Raw genomic sequence first — 13,068 nt, 5'->3', positions numbered from 1 at the left:
AGTGCCAAGTCTAGGTCCAAAAGACTTCTCAACAGCTTCTACCCCCAAGCCATAAGACTCCTGAACAGCTAATCATGGCTACCCGGACTATTTGCACTGCCCCCCCACCCCATCCTTTTTACGCTGCTGCTACTCTGTTAAGTATTTATGCATAGTCACTTTAACTCTACCCACATGTACATATTACCTCAACTACCTCAACTAGCCGGTGCCCCCGCACATTGACTCTGCAACGGTACCCCCCTGTATATATAGCCTCCCTACTGTCACTTTATTTTACTTCTGCTCTTTTTTTTCTCAACACTTTTTTTGTTGTTGTTTTATTTTTACTTTTTTTGTTTAAAATAAATGCACTGTTGGTTAAGGGCTGTAAGTAAGCATTTCACTGTAATGTCTGCACCTGTTGTATTCGGCGCATGTGACCAATACAATTTGATTTGATTTGATTTTGATTTGGAATGCAACTAATTTATCTCAATGACTGTTCAGTCTGAATATTGCATAAATGAAAATATGGATTTCTTGGCTTTTATTAACCCTTCAAAAGGGATACACACCTTCACAATAAAGGAAGTCTATCAAATAAAGTCATTGACAGGAAAATTAATTTACTACTTCAATTATAGTCACAGCCTCTCCCCTTTCGTTTGCTTAACTGGGGGAATGAGATGGAGAAGTGGTTCACAATAGGCAGGGTGGGGCTCAACAGGCAGAATGTGTCCCAAAGGACACCCTATTCCCTATAACTTTTTCCTGTATAATGCATTACTTTTGACCAGAGTCCTATGTGTCCTGGTCAAAATTAGTGCACTATTTATAGGGAATAGGGTGCCATTTGGGGCACATTCCATCTGTTAATGAAGCCAGCTGAAATCGACGGCTGTATACCAATTGTCCATTCCTTTCCTCATGGATATCCAAGCATTGATATGCGTAAGCAATGGCTTGAGCTACTTTACACAATTGTTAAATCCCTGAGATAAAAAGGAATGTGCAAGTCCACACTTGAGGAGAATGACAATGGATATGCAGTATCATTAAAAGTGTCATTAGAACAAAAGGTTATTCTATAAAAGGGCAAATAATTGACACAAGCTGTTGCAGTAGTAGGTAAGACAATGGATCTAGATTCTAGGTTAATTATGGACTTTTCCAGAAAATTGCGGTAAACAGCGCCACACTCAGGCAGAAAACGGAACTTTCTATAATTGTATTAACGCATACGAATGTGTTACTGTGCATGAAGTTTAAAATGCTAAATATGTAATGTGATATATTTTAACATTACAATTTTTTAACACGCAAAAAACATAAAATATCTTATCAGCCGTCTTCCTCAAATGAAGAGGATGATGACACAATCTTTGCAAGAATGAGGGAATCTGATGTCATTGGTCCTCAACTCGTGGCTCTTGCCATTTCATTCAGGGTAAGTTGAGTTAGCCTTGAGTTAGCCTGCCCTGGAGCAGGGTAGTTCTGAAGGATTCGTTGCCATAGAAATGTACCTGGCTAAAAGGATGAGCCATTTTCATATGGCTGGTTATCCCAAATTGACTAAAGTTACCTGGCTAACTCCTCAAATCTGCTTTATAGATACCACTCTGGTAACTTGACCAGTATATAAAAACATTTGGGGGCACAGAAAGAAAGGAAAGGGATAGCTTCTTCAGGAGATCAATGATCATAGCAATGAATGAATGACATATCTCTTGCATGTTGTCATCACAAACCTGACGTTTTTAAAAAGACAGTGTACAATTTTCAATGTAATACACTTTGGGTGTGTTCGTAAATTCAACCTAGGCTCCAAGTTCAGCTTCAGCAGCAGGTGGAACTTTTTAGCGATTATCCTTAGAACCCCCCTGACCCGTTCCTTACCTGACCCCTGGGAGGAGGGGGGTGGCAACCCTGGGCTTCCCCTCCTGAACCTAGGAGTGAAACATACAATATCCCTACCTGCACTTCCCTGGCAAGGGCTGGTGTTACCAGTGGTAACAGATTCACCAAGGGACACTGATGAGAGAGGTCGTCCATCTTGCCAGTGCAGACGTCATCTATGGACGTCTGGTACAAGGCTATGGCTGGGAGAACATTTGCATCATTTAACAGACGCTCTTATCCAGAGCGACTTACAAATTGGTTCATTCAACTTATGATAGCCAGTGGGACAACCACCTTTTCTTTTTTATTTTCTTTTTTTATGGGGAAGAAGGATTACTTTATACTATTCCAGGTATTCCTTAAAGAGGTAGAGTTTCAAGTGTCTCCGGAAGGTGGTCAGTGACTCCGCTGTCCTGGCATCATGGAGGCGCTTGTTCCACCATTGGGGTGCCAGAGCAGCGAATAGCTTTGACTGGGCTGAGCGAGAACTGTGCTTCCGTAGAGGTAGGGGAGCTAGCAGGCCAGAGGTGGATGAACGTAGTGCCCTCGTTTGGGTGTAGGGTCTGATCAGAGCCTGAAGGTAAGGAGGTGCCGTTCCCCTCACAGCTCCGTAGGCAAGCACCATGGTCTTGTAGTAGATGCGAGCCTCAACTGGAAGCCAGTGGAGTGTGCGGAGGAGCGGGGTGACATGACGACCATGACGACAATCAATGACTACAACGACCACCCAATCAATGGACTCCACTGACCGTTCCTGCAGATCGTCTATGGTCATGTTCTTAGGAAGAGAAACGTAAAGCAACAACATAGGTGACATCATTTCCAAGTAGTTTGATATCAAAATATGTTTTTGGCAAGATGACAGACAGTGTACAAGGAAAAAATATGTGTACCCTTTTTCTAAGTACTTTCTTAATCAACCTCCGCTGACTGGAATACACAAACAATACAATTCCTTGATTAGTAGACTGACAAAAACACAAGGATTCTATTTCTTCTATTGGACAATAAATGGTTCATAGCAAGAACAGGACTCACGGGTGTGACATCAGGTATTCAGCTACCGGGATTACCTCCTCTCCGGACAATGGACGTGACATAGCCATGAGAGAGGTGACATCATTCTACTCTGGGCTCACTATTTCTCTTCATCACCTGGGATGAAGAGAAATAGCCCCTTTCCCCACCCTCAGGTGTCAGCTGGTGGCCTAATGGCTCTGAAGCAGAACAAGCTCATATTCATAAAAATACCAGCAGATCAGGCTATCCCATAAGAAAGAATGTTGAACTATCTACTGTGTCACCCACCAGTAGTCTTTAGTGTTGTGACTGTTACTGAAGCGGTGCGTTTGATAGGTGGAAGAACGTCTACAGAAAGAGAAGAAAATAACTGTGATTGGTGGATCTTTCCAGGATCTTTGAGAATTCTATCAACAAAATGTGTTAAAGAATCCCCCTGCCAAGGGCACTGTGGGACTAATTTTCAGCATGTGTGTTGTTTGTTTATGTCTGGCTGGCCCCAGCTTGTGGCTTCAGCCAATCAGACTATCCCCATGTAAATCCATCCATGTTCATATTTTTCCTGTGTGGGAATTAAGTTCCCTGTGTGTGTTAACTCTTGTACTGCCTTATTCAGTCTATCTGGGGGCAGTGGTGTAAAGTATTTAAGTAAAAATACTTTAAAGTACTACTTAAGTAGTTTTTTTTGGTATCTGTACTTTTACTTCACTACATTCATAAATAAAATTATGTACTTTTTACTCCATATATTTTCCCTGACACGCAAAATACTAGTTACATTTTGAATGCTTAGCAGGAAAGGAAAATGGTCCAATTCACACACTTATAAAAGAACATCCCTGGTCATCCCTACTGCCTCTGATCTGGAGGACTCACTAAACACAAATGCTTTGTTTGTAAATAATGTCTGCGTGTTGTAGTGTGCCCCTGGCTAGCCGTAAATTAAAAAAAATAGAAAATTGTGCCGTCTGGTTTGCTTAATATAATCAATTTGAAATGATTTCTACTTGTACTTTTACTTTTGATACTTAAGTATATTTAAAACCAAATACTTTTAGACTTTTACTCAATTAGTATTTTACTGGGTGACTTTCACTTTTACTTGAGTCATGTTCTATTCATGTATCTTTACTTTTACTCAAGTATGACAATTGGGTACTTTTTCCACCACTGCCTGGGGGAGGTGTCAGTGGGTCACAACCAGTAAAATACGTAGAGCCGGATTGTTCTCTTTCAAAATGTAACCATTTGGAAGACTGGAATTCCTGATCAGTACTCACTGTAACTAGTGGTGGCCAACAGAGGGGGTAGCGTTGAGCAGACTCCAGCAGTCCTCTGCTGACCTTGGTTGCCTCGGTCTCTGACCTTGGTTGCCTCGACTCCCTCCCTGCCTTTGCCTTGCAGCTCGTCTGGGGCCACATGGAGGCTTTGGCACGAAGCCCTGAGATTAACAACAACAGTAAGAAAATCCGATCACCATAGATACTAACACTTTCACCAAAGACATGATAATACCAAGTGACAAGAGGCTCTAACCATAGAATTAGAACTCACATTTTGTCATGGGTTCTCACTTAGCTGTATGTGGGTGGGGCTTAGGCTTAGTCCCATATATATCATTAGCATATCATTGTTTTATTATATATTACATTTTTTATTATGACACCTAGGGGCCTGCTGTTGGTTCACCTGTTAGAACAACATAAAGGGTTATGGGTAAAGATGGCATCAGTTGAGCTAATTAGGACAGGTGATTGAAGCCTGATAGGAACTGGAAGACGCCATGAAGAGCAACTGGGGCATATTCATTATGCCGATTCTGTTGCAAAACGTTTCTTAAATGGAAGCAAACAGAACGAAACAGGGAGGAACCTATCTGAATGTATCCAATAGAAACTCTAGTTTTTGTTGCAAAACGCAACTGTTTGGACTAATGATTACAACCCAGTTTTCTACCATTTCATTTATACCGTTTATATAATTTCATTTGGATTTTATTTACCTGGTACTTTATAATTTTTGTACCTTTGGGATTTTATCTTTTCTCCATTCATATCACTTGGAACCTGTTTAACATCTTCTGGATTACAATGCTTTTTTGACCACTTACCAACCTGGAATCTGTGTGACAAACAATGGACAATTAATTTATGAGTAATAAATATAATTTAACTGCAACAGTTAGAACTACTCTCAAGTCTCTCAATGGAAACGCGTATGCAACCAACATGTATTTTGGCGTCTATAGAAGTGGCTTTTTAAATTTTTGGAACCGCCACTGCATTAGTAAACAACTGGCTTGATACCGGTACAGTATCGAATGGAATTGGACAATACAACACTCTGCTTTGATTGAAGCGAATAAAAAGATTCCCCTGCTAATGTTAGGGCTGCATTGGATGAAAATAGAACTGGAACATTGGAATGCAATGTGCTTGGAATACGGTGAGAGTAATTGCGTCAAGTAGGCCCAGCCTATTTAACGCATTGCATAGTGAAACTGTGGAACATTGAATAATGGAATTGCCGTGAAGATTGGCTTCGTGCGCAATAGCATATTGAATGATCCAAAGATACTTAGAACTTTGTGGAATTGCCATGAAGTGGTTTAATGCAAAATATTTGAATGCACTGCATACTGTCGAATTGTTGAACTATGGAATTGCCGAGAAGTAGTGGCAATATTGAATGAGTTGCATATTGGAACTTTGTTGAATCATGCAGTGAATAAGTGGCTTCATGTTGAATGTGCAATATTGCATATTGAAACTTTGAATTGTGGACATTGTGTAATTGGTTGTGGAGTGGATTGTGCTCGGATTGCTGTGGAATGTGTCTTCATGTCAGTCTGTCGGATCATGTGAAAATTGAATATTGGAAGACCGCTGTCTGTTGATCGTTGTGGAACGGATTGCTTTCTATGGATTCACGTGTCAAATAATCTACATTATATCATAGTGAACTGCTATTGGAAACACTAAAGTGAAGTGGAAGTTTGTTTGTAGAAATATGGAGAAGATCTTGGGCGCTTTTAAAAGTGCGCGCCGCTCCTCTGTCCGCGTCCTCACTCTATGCTCTGCGGTGCTTCGAATGCCTCATCCCATGCGCAAAATTGAATGGAAGGACCATAGAGATCCTATTAAATTACTAGAGGGGCTATGCCATACACCCTCAAAGTTCCATAATGGGGCGAAAATGGCAGATATCTTGGTCAGGGAGAAATCCAAAACCACTCTAATTGGAATGAATGACAGTAGAGGCATAGGTGACGCATTTCCTGCTTTCACTTATGCAGGAAAATACAAGTAAGGCATGTGATGTATCAGAAAATGTGTAATGGAATTATAGTAAACCTAAAATATTGTCATATAATTAAAAATACAGTTTATACAGGTTTTACACCAATTTTCTGTATAAATAGCCTCTAAAATATATGTAAACAGACCGTAAATGTCTTAGATTTTGTTTTCTTGAAATGCTGTGAGTGCTGTTATGATACAATATTTACAACTCCTGTCATCAACTGATTTCAGCCAGTGTATGGCTGTGGATTGACTGCATTGTTTGAATGGAATATTGGCAGTTAATTAGAAAAAATGATGGTATAATTTCTCTAAAACTGTCTGGCTAGCTAGCTAAGACACATACAGTGCAGATAAATTCTTCACATTCATTGTTTTACACTATCTTATAACAGCATTGGCAAACCATGGTTGACCAACTCCCTGACCAACATAGCTGACCTTTGGACCATCAGAAGAAAGTTCATGTCCATTTTAATTCCTAATTCTATGGGATGGACAAGCTCCACATGAAATTAAACTTTAATGTTATGTCATGAGTGCCAATGGGGTCCTTCATGAAGTTGAAATGTGGAAATTGTTTGCTACATTTTTAATGCACATTTTTTGTGTGCAAACTTAAACTATGAAATTGCATAATTGAAATTGAATGACAAATATGTCTCTGAAAGAGATTGCCATGCAAAGGGTTGTAAGGAGGGCAAAACTGACAAAGCATCATCAATACATCAACTACTGTGTGAGGAGGACAAGGAGCATGATGGTCATTCCAAGTGATATCTGACTAGCTTGACTTTGTCAAGCGGAAGGAGTTTAACCAGTAGAAGGTAAGACTCAGCTACTTCCATCTCTCACCTAAAAGCTCAAACTGAAGCTGAACATGCATCTATCATGGCGTGGGCTGCTAACGTAAAGAAAATAAATGCATTGGGAAAAGAGCAAGCTGAATTGCTAGCTAGAAAAAAATAAGTTGGCAAAATTGCAGCCAAAGCAACAAAAATCAAGGCATTGGAAAAACCAAGGAAATGAGACAAGGAAAGGAATCAAGAAAGAAATCAAGGAAACAAAGACACCAGAAACATCAGCTCACAAGCTAACCTGACCAAACTTTTCCACACCACATCCAAAACCCACATTTCCTGTTTTCTCTGCTTCGAAGATCATTGAACCGAGTCATGCCCAGAGATGCACATTGAAAGTAAAGACTACAAGAAAGGAGATGGAGAAGATACAGAGACAAAAGAAACATCAGTGACTGAGCAGTGCTCTGGTCTCACTGGAGACACCACCTGGTTATACTGGGGCCAGTGACAGTCCTGACTGTCACACACACTCTACCATTCCAGTCCAGGTGAAGGCATCACATTCAAACAGGGTTGTCCACAAACATGCTTTTCTTCAAGTAGTAAGCTCTGCAAGTTTATGTACAGAACCTTTACAGAAACTGAATGAGCCAGATGTGTTTGGTAATGACGGAATGGTTGCTGATCTTAACGAGCACCTCATGCAGCAATGCAATCACAACTCTCCTGAGAGGGGTGAAGAGAAAAGGAAAGAAAGGTCCCTATAATAATAATATGCCATTTAGCAGACGCTTTTATCCAAAGCGACTTACAGTCATGCGTGCATACATTTTTTTTTGTGTATGGGTGGTCCCGGGATATCGAACCCACTACCCTGGCGTTACAAGCGCCGTGCTCTACCAGCTGAGCTACAGAGGACCACAGTTTCCTAACAGAAGTAAACAGGGTTCATGACTGGAATAATAACAACTACCTCACACTCAACATCAACAACAAAATAACTGCTCATTGATTTCTGGAGGAAGGCAGACCCAGTGAGACAGCGAGTCCTGGGTGGTGAACAGGTAGAGAGAGTGGGGAGTTTGAAGTACCTGGGAACCATCATGGACAGCACACTCTCTTAATGACAAAACATCAACAAATTCCAACAACAACTGTACCCGGATACTCTCCAACTACTACACCTGCCATACAGAGAGTGTGCTGACTTTCTGTTTCCTGGCCTGGTGTGGGGGGTTGTCAGTGGCTAATAAGGGTATCCTCAGGCTGGACTGTGAACCTTCGGTCCAATCTCTGTGGGCTGCAGTGCAGGGGGCTTCATAACCTCTGAGGACCCCACACACAATCTTGCCCAATGTTTTGAACTGCTGCCCTTTGGAAATAGATAAGGTCCCACTGTTCAGCAAGAATAGGAGCAGGACGTGTTTCATTCCGGCAGCCATCAGACTGCTGAACAGTGGGACATAGGACAGATGCAGGCCCAATACACGGTCGGACTGTAGGTCGCAGAGACTTTGAATATGTGTGACTTGTGTACTAACTTTACAGTTTTCCGTACTGCATGTATTAAAGTGTGTTGTGTTTGTGTATTTTTATGCTGACTTCACAAAAATAATTTCCTTGTAAATGGACAATAAAGGATATCATATCATATCGTAGTGGAGACAAAGGGTAGCATCCAAGCTGTATTGACCTCCATTACTGAGGCAGAAGAAACCAAGGACATATCCTTGGACAAAGAGCACCCTCCCACTGACAGTGCCTTGGGAGTTCAAAGGTGCATGGAAAAGATTCAGAAAACAGTCACAGCCTCTACCTGGAAATTCAATGTTGGCTGCAAACAGTGACAGTATGAGTGAAATCAGAGAATCATCAGCGGTCAAGCTGCAGAGACAAGGTAACCTTGAAGTGATCAATCCTACAGATTAAGGTTGTACAGAAGAGGTCTTCTTGAAATGCAAAGTTTGGAGCAGTGGTTCAGTCTCCCTCAAGGCAGTTGAAGAGAAATGTCTGAATCCTCCAGTCAAACTCACCTCACTCAACACAGACAACACTGAAATCAACAAGAACCCACCTCTACAGCTGGGTAAGGGATTGAAAGAAAGACTGAACACAGTTCAACTCAAGAAACAAACCAGGGCCCGGTTTCCCAAAAGCATCTTAAGACTAAGTTCATATTAGAACCATAAGATCCTATGGTTCTAATGATGAACTTAGCCTTAAGATGCTTTTGGGAAACGGGGCCCAGTACAATCAGGAACCGAAGCACACACACTGACAGTGGAGACAGTGGCACCTCTACAGAAATAAAAACATTTGACTGTCAGAAGGGACAGCACAACGTACAAAACAAATCCTAAACTAAAACAAGAGACTTCTTAGAATAGGGTGAAGAAGAATGAAAGATGAAACAATATGGAAATGCTAGAAGATGTAAATTAACCCATCCTGTTACCAAAGAACACTACTAGACTTTAAATCACTTGACTGAAAAAAACACTGTTAAGGCTGACCAACAACCACGACTAACCAGTTCCAGTCTTAACCATTCAGCTCAAGACCACACATATACTTGCACCACAGGCGGCCAGTGGCACCTTAATTGGGGAGGACTGGCTCATAGTAATGGCTTGAATGGAATAAATGGAATGGTATTGAACACATTGAACACATGGTTTCATATCATTCTATTAACTGCATTCCAGCCATTATTATGAGCAGTCCTCCCCTCAGCAGCCTCCTGTGACTTGCACCCTTTTACATGAAGATCGACACATGCACACACACATGAAGATACACCCATGGACTCAAGTTTTGTGTATTATTACATTTACATTTTAGTCATTTAGCAGACGCTCTTATCCAGAGCGACTTACAGTTAGTGAATACATATATATATATTTTATACTTGCCCCCCCCGTGGGAATCGAACCCACAACCCTGGCGTTGCAAACGCCATGCTCTATCAACTGAGCTACATCCCTGCCTGCCATTCCCTCCCCTACCCTGGACGACGCTGGGCCAATTGTGCGCCGCCCCATGGGTCTCCCGGTCGCGGCCGGCTGCGAAAGAGCCTGGATTCGAACCAGGATCTCTAGTGGCACAGTTTGCACTGCGATGCAGTGCCTTAGACCACTGCGCCACTCAGGAGCTATTATGTTTATGATGCCATTTTCTTTTTGGCTCTATTGAACTTAACGTTGTTTATTGTTTCGCCTCATGCCGTAATAATAATGGGGCCGGTATGTAAGAGCCATTTTGTGTATAGAAAATAAAATGTATTGGAAATGAATGGGAATTGTTTGGTTTATTGATGATTGGATAGAAATATATATAGTTAATGTGTGTAACTCTATTGGAGGGATACGACACCATTCTTCCACAATAAATTCCATCATTGGATGTTTTGTTGATCGTGGTGGAAAACGCTGTCTCAGGCGCCGCTCCAGAATCTCCCATAAGTGTTCAATTGGGTTGAGATCTGGTGACTGAGACGGCCATTGCATATGGTTTACATCGTTTTCATGCTCATCAAACAATTTAGTGACCACTCGTGCTCTGTGGATGGGGGAATTGCCATCCTATGGGGGCATAGCCATGGTAGCCAAAATAATGCCCTGCCCAGCATTTTTATACATGACCCCAAGCATGATGGGATGTTAATTGTTTAGTTAACTTAATTTACTCAAGTGTTTCCATGATTTTGGCAGATACCTGTATGTATATGGAAATCCTTTTATTTGTTATTATGACAGTGGCCTAGTGGCCTGTTGTTGGTTCACCTGTTAGAACAGCATAACCTCATCTGGATTACAATGCTTTATTTTACCAGTTACCAACCTGGAATCAGTGTGACAATAAATCATTTAACAGCAACTTTCAAGTCTCTCAATGGAAACGTGTATAGAATCAACCTGTATTTTGGTGTCTATAGAGGTGGCTTTGATTTTTTAGAACCGCCACTACACATAATCCATCCATATGAAGTTACATGAGTGCTTATAACATCGTAATTGTCCCACATTAAGCAACTTTTTACAGTTAATAAATAAGTTAGTGAGACTTACTTTGAGCTTGGGCCTCTGTAATTTCTTAGATTTAGAGTTTTCCTCCATTTCTGCAGCAGTTTATCCAATCAAGACCTGTAAAACAAACCCAGAGAAATTATATAAGGGAATCAACAAAACACAAAGCAGGGGTAGAATGGGGGCCACATTTTGTATTACTTACACAGAAGTGCATCATCCTTGGTCCTTTCCAAAGCACAGACAAAGTAATTCAGCTTTTAGCTACCATGTCTACAAAATTAAATTAAACTATAACTGGCATTACATGAAGGTTGCTTCATAGAATTAGGAATTATAATACGAATGAATAAGATCTCTATGGGTTGCTTTACATTATGACGTAAAATATCTGACATGACGACGTCACGTACAACTCCGCATCAAGACCACGCCCCTCATCCACCCACCCACCAAGAAAATGAATGCCTTTTTAATCACATATTAAATCTATTAAACATATTATTGTCAACAGAAATAGCTCTATATTATTCATAACTCTAAGAAATAAATGGAAGTTATGTTCCATGTCTAAAATAATTTAAAGTGACGTGTAAACAATTTCAGATCTCTTTACCAATCGATCAGGTACCGGTCAGCACAATGGGAGAGCAGCGTTGATGATGAGGTTATTTTAATTTTTTTATGCCCAGTAGTAGCGCCGCTCTCCATAGTGTTGACACATGCTTGGTCGGCCAGCCTACAATGTTTTGTAAGAATTGTGAATGACCCCACAAGAAAAGTTCCCTCACTGGAAAATATTATTTGAATTTGAGCTCAGCCCAATAAATGTTCCTCTCAGCCTAGCTTTATTACCCGTCCGCCTATTTCTAGTTCTGCGTCGCACATAGTTATAGTAGGTGGCTCTGGCATTGCATAGCCTACTTGTGCGGAGTCTAATACAAAGTCAATTCGAAATAGTCATTGTAGGACTACCTTTTATTTTTTTATTCAACCTTTATTTTATCAGGGCGTCATACTGAGACCAAGGTCTATTTTACAGATGAGCCCTGAATTACAGAAACGACAGAAATACATACATCAAAATAGAAATAGGCTACGAAATGCAAGCAGAAAGAAAACACCGTCATAAAAAAGCGAACACTGAAATTACGTAGAAACGACGTTGATTCAATCAGTGTGCCCAGTGGGAAGGTACTTAATAACCCGTTTTCTGATCAAATTTAAGAACAATTTGAAGATTGTTCGGCAAATAACATTATGGTGTGGGGGGGGGGAATGATTACTTAGCTACAGTATACATATCTCCCTGGCATATTACATCATTTATGCAGCAGCATACAATACATATTTGGACTCACCTTGTTGTGCTGTGCTCACTTGAGCAGGAAGGTGGCACAGCCGTCCTTCTTGTGGGAAAATGTTGTCATCAAAGTCTGGCATTCTCTGGATTTATGGTGCTTTCAAAACAACTGGGAACTCTGAAAAAAAAAACAAGTCGAATCATCATGTCAGTGATCTTCAGGTGGGCGCTCTAGAAAGAGGACTGAGTTCTCGACTTGGAATTCCGAGTTGGATGAACTTTCAAAACCTATTTTCCCAGTCTGAGCTCGTTTTTTTCCGAGTTCCCAGCATTGAAGTCTGGGATTTCCCAGTTCCGAGTTTCCAGTTGTTTTGAACATGGCAGAAGTCATGCTGGATTGACAGCATGGCCAATATATTCAATCTTTTCTGGCCCATGGTGTTGCATGTGAATGTTTATCCTTTTAAGGTAGGAAAAAATACCCTTAAACCCAGACTTGGAGCACACACCCTCTCCACTGAATAGCAGGCTAGTGATTGCTTTGCAAGGCTTGCAGTTAGCCACTGTTTCCTTCCAAACCACTCATTGTTGAATTTGCGTTTTCCAACTTGTTGTGTAATGTTTATGTCAGAGTGCTGTGTGTGGATGAGTGAAAGGAATCAAGCGCAGGAACCAGGATGACTTCAACAGACTTTAGTAAGGTCCAACACATGAACAATGAGTCGCCAACCCAA

At 41.0% G+C, this 13,068-nt stretch overlaps 1 long non-coding RNA gene across 1 annotated transcript; it reads right to left on the bottom strand.

Moving 5' to 3' along the window:
* Positions 1 to 2,521: 2,521 nt before the first annotated feature.
* LOC121568387 lies at positions 2,522 to 11,323 on the bottom strand. The gene is made up of 4 exons (XR_006001246.1): positions 11,237 to 11,323; positions 11,074 to 11,148; positions 4,182 to 4,342; positions 2,522 to 3,249 (listed from the first exon to the last, which is right to left on the bottom strand). It is a non-coding gene; the product is annotated as an uncharacterized LOC121568387 (long non-coding RNA).
* Between the last annotated feature and the right edge of the window lie 1,745 nt (positions 11,324 to 13,068).

This window comes from Coregonus clupeaformis, chromosome 6, assembly GCF_020615455.1.
Source record: "Coregonus clupeaformis isolate EN_2021a chromosome 6, ASM2061545v1, whole genome shotgun sequence".
In the NCBI taxonomy this organism is placed as follows: Eukaryota; Metazoa; Chordata; class Actinopteri; order Salmoniformes; family Salmonidae; genus Coregonus; species Coregonus clupeaformis.
The sequence above is the reverse complement of the archived record's forward strand: the minus strand, read 5'-3'. Positions and strand labels throughout refer to the sequence as shown.